At 35.9% G+C, this 7,295-nt stretch overlaps 2 pseudogenes; both read right to left on the bottom strand.

Moving 5' to 3' along the window:
* Window positions 1–106: 106 nt before the first annotated feature.
* Window positions 107–1,250, bottom strand: LOC143607787 (uncharacterized protein At4g14342-like; annotated as a pseudogene).
* Window positions 1,251–1,305: 55 nt separating this feature from the next.
* On the bottom strand, window positions 1,306–3,427 carry LOC143607788 (putative pentatricopeptide repeat-containing protein At3g47840 pseudogene; annotated as a pseudogene).
* Between the last annotated feature and the right edge of the window lie 3,868 nt (window positions 3,428–7,295).

Genomic DNA, 7,295 nt, shown 5'->3' on the forward strand with positions numbered 1-7,295 from the left:
GACTGGTATAAAACAAAATTCACATGCCATTTTGTACTTCAATGAGACAAGGTTAATTATGTACAACCCCCGACACCAAATCATGTTGCTTTGTACCATCAAAGCACGCCTAATTATGTACCCATCAAGTTGTCCTGATGGTAATGTGCAGAAGCAGGAATAATGTGGAAAATGAAATTAGGACTGTCTTAATATCAGCGGTTAACATGTGCCTAAACAAAGCATTTTTAGTGTATATTCTATCAAAATGCATAAGATAACTTAGATCACATACTTCAATATCACAAACATCAATATCATAGAGAATCAGAGATGTTAATTATCCTCACATTTAGTCAATAATGCATTCATAAAACACAATTTAAATCTCTCACATTTAGTCAATAATGCATCCATAAAACACAACTTAAATCTCCAAATATGTAAAACTTGATGTCCTTAGTCTTCTTCTCTCTCTGGTGGAAGTCCACACGGCAACAACATTTTCTGCGAAACCAAAAAAAAACTAAATTAAACCATTTGCAAATAATCTCGAGAAACAGGAAACAGGTATTACTTAAAAGGTCGAATAAAACCGATACAGAATCCATATCACATTTATCTGAATGACCCTATATTGAAAGATAAAAAAATAATAATAGAAGAGTTGAATTCATTCTCCGCTATTGCAAAATAAGCGAGCATAGGATAATGACCAACATATGAAGCATAGCTGTCTCGCTGGATATTAACCGCACCATTCACTTCAAGAAAACAAGAAAATAAACGGGTTTACTTTCATAATGAAAAAGTCACTATTTCTATAACATGAAACTGTAAAATATTAACACAAAAAACTTACAATCTGCTCATGTCTGCATGTCCTGTTCCTACATACTTAGCTTGCAGATGCTCAAGTTGGAGTTGATATTAAACCTGTCACTAGCCTGCCAATAATGCAATAAAACATTATTTTTTATTAATATATTTCATGAAATTATCAACAAAGAGATTTAGAACACTGCCTGGTGAAATATTAGTTGACTTAACGATTAATTTAACGGGGTATTGGCAATAATCGGGAAACGTGGATGGTCCATATGCAAAAAAAAAAATATTTTTTAAACTAAATTCACATTATTTGTCAAACAATAAGAACGAAAATGACACTTTACTCAAAATAATAACAAATTATTAAGAAAATAAAACATGTGACAAAAAGTTAAGAAAATAAAACATGTGACAAAAGTTAGCAAAAAGTAACATGTCATTCTAAATTAAACCTCATTTCATTTCACCAACAATTTTTTTTTTTGAAAAATCTCACTACCAAAATTCCTCCTCAACTTCATCTACATTATAAAAATAACACACTTTCTCCATTAACAAACACCTGTTCCTTTAAAGACAACAATACCAATATGCAACACATATCTACCCATTGAGCATTTGAATGATCACCATTTGCAAATGCAAACACACTATCCTTAATCTTAATCCAAGACCATCCAGGCTCCTTAATAACCCCTTTTACCCTCATCACTCTCCTCACTTCTGCAGCCTCCCTCCACTTACCTTTAACCGAATACAAATTCGCCAACATTATATGCGTCGACGCGTAGTTCGAGTCCATTTCAAGTATCCTTCTCGCAGCACGCACCCCTAACTCAACGTCCCCGTGTAACCTGTACGCCCTCAAAAGCGTTGACCATACCACATCGTCGCCGTTATATGGCATGCTGGTTATCATGTTTTCAGCCTCACGTAACCGTCCCGCTCTGCAAAGGAGATCAATCATGCAGCCATAATGTTCCTTAGACACTCTAAGTTTGTAGTTTGTGATTTGGTTGAAGTAATAATAGCCCCGGTCAACTAGACCGGCGTGGCTACATGCAGTTAACACACCAATGAATGTGACTGCGTCGGGTGTTAGACCGACTTTAACAAGCTGCTCAAACAGGTCTATCGCTTCTTGACTCGACCCGTGCTCAGCGTATCCGTTAATCATACGCAATCCATGACACTATATCGTTATGCTTTGCCTCGTTAAATATGTTTAAAGACTCGTTTACGCACCCGCATTTTGAATACATGTTAATTAGACCGCTTCTTACCATAGCTGTATGATCCAAACCGACATGAATGCAGTGAGTATGAACTTGCTTACCTTGTTCAAGAATCGCCATATTTCCACATACACTTAATACACTTGAGTATGCAAACTCGTTTGGTTTCGGTCCGCCTTTTCTCATTAATGAAAGGTATTTAAAAGCTTCTTCTCCATAACCTCCTTGCGCATATCCACCAATTATCGTGCTCCACGAAACAATATCTTTTTCGGTCATTTCATCAAAAACATTCGAAGATAAACGTAACATCCCGCATTTTGAATACATCGTCATTATCGAGTTCCCAACCGACATACAACTGATAAGCCCGTTAGCCAACACGTGACCATGAAACTGTTGACCCAAATTAAAATTTCCGATATTTTCACAACTAGAAATAACGGTTGCAAGAGTGTACTCATTGGGGACAACTTCTGATTCACGCATACGCAAAAACGCTTCAACCGCTTGGTAATCTTGACCCGTTTGAACATACGATGTGATTATCGTAGTCCACGAAACCACGTCTTTCGTTTTGATTTTTTCAAATAAATACAGCGCATAATCTGCTTTCCCGCACTTGCTATACATTGTTGTAAGAGTATTCAAATGAAGTTGCTTCAAACCCTTTTTTTAATGTCTGCGCATGTATTTCTTTACCCGTGCGGATCAAACCACGTGTCAACACACGCTTTTAACGCAATAGCTAAAGTATACGAATCATACGTCATATTGTTTCTACATAAGTTAGCAAAATATGAAATCCCCTCCATATTAAAACCAGCACGAACCAGCCCGGTTATAACTGCAGTCCAAGAAACCACATTTCTTATCGGCATCTCGTTAAACACCTTACAACCCTCGTTAACTTTCCTGGTTTTCATATACATGTCCAAAAGAGCACTGCCCACAAAAACTGAACTCACAAAATCAGTTTCACACAATACCCATAAAGCGATTCGCCTCGTTTAGACCTGTATATTATCGCGCATGCTTTGAGTGCTAAACTTAAGTATAAACAGGTCCATTCGTTGCGAGGGACTAGCCCACATGGCGGAAAACAACGATAACGCTTCGGATGGATCTGAGGACTTTACGTAGCCGGAAATGATGGTGGTCCATGTGACTTCATCTCTGTGAGGCAATTCATCGAACAGTCGGCGTGCATGACTCAACTTACCTGATTTCACAAGGTTTTTGAGCTCAGTGTTGATTTGGAACATGTTGAATTGGGTGGCATTGTGGGGTTGTTGAATTGATGGGTGTTTGATTGTTTGAGTATAAGGCATGTATGAGGTTGTGTATGGTCTAATGATACGGATTCGAGTGGATTTATACATGGCTAGTCAACTTATTTTGCATACATGATTAAAGACTGAAAGAATAGTACTAGCTAAACCTCTAGAAAGCTTTCAGGAATTCAATGTCGTAAGGCCCAATTCACCCGGTGGTGATTTACATGGGATTCGAACCCGTTACCACCAGCGATGTCTAACTTGATCTTAGTTTAAAAAGAATAATGCTGAAAAGAAAAGTAAAAATTAAAAATTAGGTTTAGATAGCAAAAATATTATGGTTAATTAAAACTAGGATCTAAAATCAAAATGATGGTTGTGACATTGAGTGAGATGGATTTAGGTTTTCAGCGTCGAGCCAAAATGGTGAATATTTTTTAATGTATGAGGCCCTATTTGTCGTGAAAAATGACTAATTAATAAAATGTAATGTCACGTCATTATTATGTAAGGGGATGAACATTAACTAATTCATAAATCATGTATAATGGAGGAGGTTAGTTAACAAGTTATAACTTGCATCTAATCACAACGGTTTAATAATTGGGAAAGGAGAATTAGTCGGCCCCACTGGAATTAGGGCTGTTCAAAACCGGATATCCAAACTTTCGGATATCCGAAACCGGATATCCGAACATTTCGGATAGTGAAAATCACTATCCGAATCCGAAACTTCGGATATCCGGGTCGGATATCCGAATATCCCAAAAAAAAACACAAAAACTGGTTTTAATAATAAAAAACAACCCATCATCTTAAGAATTCAAGTTCTAAATTCAACAAACCAAACATATAACAACCAAATAACAATTTATAAACCAATTTATTTCTTTTTAATTCATAAGAGTAAAATGGCTTTAACCTTTTATGAAAAGTATTAAGCACAGCAGTATCGAATTTTAAACCAAATCTTTATTTTAGTACTTTAATATCTATTTGGTCAACCAATGGGTGTATATTTGTTATAATTACTTACTTTTTATTGTAATATTTGTTAAATTATTAATTGCTTTAATTACTTTGTTAATGAAACAAACCAGAAGGGACTGAGATGCCTGGAGACCAGTGGCGACGGTGGAGATGACGGCCGATGATGGTGGTTGGAGACGGACGATGGTGGTGGCTGGAGACGGACGATGGTGGTGGCTGGAGACGGTGGCTGACAGACGACGATGGCTGAAGGACGATGGTGGCAGAAGAGAAGAGAAGAAGAGAAGAGGCACTGATGTTATGTTAGCATATCTAGGTTTTTTTTTTAATTATGTTATATAAAATAAAATTAAAAAATATTAAAATTAAAATATTAGATAGTTCGGATATCTGAAAAATCTTAAAACTGATATCCGAATCCAAATTTTCGGATATCCGGGATTCGGATATCCGAATTTTCGGATATCCGAAAATTCGGACAGTTCGGATACGGATAGTCGGATAATTCGGATACGGATTCGGATTTGGATAGTTTTGAACACCCCTAACTGGAATGATGTGGAAGAGATGGCACCCTCTTTCACTTGATTGAATCGGTATTTGACGCCTAATATCCTGCGTGGCCAAGGTATAACACCTACAAAAACTCCACAACACTGGGCATAGAGTTAATTAAAATGAACATGATACTACACTTCAAAACAATATTGTTGTTGTTTTGACCAATGTTGTAAAACTAAGATTATAAGGCCGAATACTCGCTACAAAATATGTCGCCGAGGTGAGTTTCTGTAAATCCGCCTAGTTACTAAGAATCGGTCAAATGTGTTCAACCTCAGCCATAATCACATCTTATATGTGAACTTGGATCGATTTTGACTCAAAAAATAAAACATAATTCGTATTTCAATAATATTAACCGAAAAATATCATTTTTAATTAATGATTGGTAACTTTTAGATATTTTATTATTTAAAAATGTATTTTTTTATTTATATTGATATCTACCTATTTTGTTATAAATATTAGTAAACTTATGATATTTGACATATATATAATATCCAAAAATTAATTTTCTTTATATTTATCATGTCCGAGTACTCCCCTAGTACTCCAAGTATACCCAACTCCCCAGTCGGCCGCCTAGGGTCCGCCTAAGGACTTTTTCAACCTTGGTTTTGACGATGTTGATAGCCTTGAATAGACGCGAGAGTATAAGAAAAGATGCAATAGTTTCTAGACGCCTCCAAAGACCAACTTCAATCATTTTTTGTGTTACAATTCCAAACCACTCATGGGTAGGGTTGTTCACGAGTCGAGTCAGGATTGGTTCGAGCTCGAAATAAAACGAGACAGCTCAGCTAGGTTGGAGCTCGATTATGACGGACCAGAAATGTCATTCAAAAGTGGTTTATTGTCAGGTTAGGTCTCGTGCCAACGACTAACTTGGTCTCACTTTTACTTCTCTACTGTGTTCTCGAGTTTTTAATTAAAAGAAAGGAAAGTATAAGATTGGATAGGATGAGAGAAGAAAAGAAAGTACATGCATATAATGCATTCTCAAGTTTAATGAAAAATGAAAGAAATGGGAAGAAAAAAAATGATTAATTACATTCTTTAGTTTAAATGAAAGGAAAGAAAAAGAAAAAAAATATGTAGTTTTACAAATATAACCTTTTTAAAACAATTATTAGATGTAGATTAAAGGGTAAAGTGGTAATTTTAAATATTTATCCTTTCTTTTCTTTCCAAATCATGCCAAATTGGCAAGAAAACTTTGGGACTTAAAACACCCACGTTTTCTTATCATTTCCAATCATTTTCTTTATAAAAAAACTCAAGAATGAAGATTTAAACTAAAATCTTATAATTTCATTTCTAATCCCATGAAAAAAAAACTCAAGAATACAGTGTAAGCATTTGATTTATACTTTTGTGTTAATAGTTTGTGTTCTTCAGTCAAACAATATTAGGCAATTTTTCAATTGTTAATTTGTATAAAAAATAACAAACCGACGGCTAGATTTGTTTAATTAGGACTCCATATATTTGGTTTTGTATTCTAGCGAATAAATGAATAGCTTGCAAATAAAGTATACAATGATTAGCTTAATTATGCAATCCAGATTTATATTATAACACCAATTCTTGCAATGAAATTGAGATGGCTGTTTTAGTGAAGCATCAGAAAGTAATAGTTTTTCTAAGCCACTGACCCACAAGTAACTATCATCCTTTTTTATTTTCTTATGGCTTGTCGGTTTGTGAATTGCCATAAAGATGTGGAAGATGAGGGTCCAGTTTACATTTTTTTTTTTATAAATTCTTAACTTTAAGTGTAAAACAGTCATTTTATATTATTTAACGGACTTTTTAATGAAGAATGTCGCATAGTAACCAATTTCTATAGTGTCCTTGACGGGTGGTCCATGAGACAACCCTTAATTGCTTTAAAGCCGTAATAATCATGTTTTGAATTGGTTTATTTGGTGGAATTAGATACTACGGTGTGTTCGTTAAATTGTAGGTACAAAGGAGGTTCCGGAGCTATTATAGTGTATAACGAAGAAACCAAAGGAACCGACGAGTTGAGAAGACCAAACAAGTGAAGAAATTGAAGTTTCGTGGCTGAAGTCCACCGTGGCCCACGGTCCAAGATTTACAAAAATGGCAGAGGGCACCGTACCGTGGCAGGTACGGGCACCGTGAGGACCACCGTGACCCACGGTTACACCGTGGGCCACGGTCCAGCATTTCCAGGAGTCCACCGTCACCCACGGTGTAGACCGTGGGCCACGGTTCATGTCGTAACTGCCGAGTTATTTTGCTTTATTACTCGTTTTTTGGCTGGTCTTTTCATCATCCTTCATTCTAAACTACATAGAGGCGACTTTTTGAGAGCAACAACATTATTTTGGTAATTCTTATCATTAGTTTGGGTTTGTGATTTGCATGATTACCCTAATTGATGTGATGTTGAATC

The sequence above is a fragment of the Bidens hawaiensis genome, unplaced genomic scaffold (assembly GCF_021521415.1).
Source record: "Bidens hawaiensis isolate Kalapana, Puna unplaced genomic scaffold, B.hawaiensis_p1.1 tig00086626_1, whole genome shotgun sequence".
Taxonomy (NCBI): Eukaryota; Viridiplantae; Streptophyta; class Magnoliopsida; order Asterales; family Asteraceae; genus Bidens; species Bidens hawaiensis.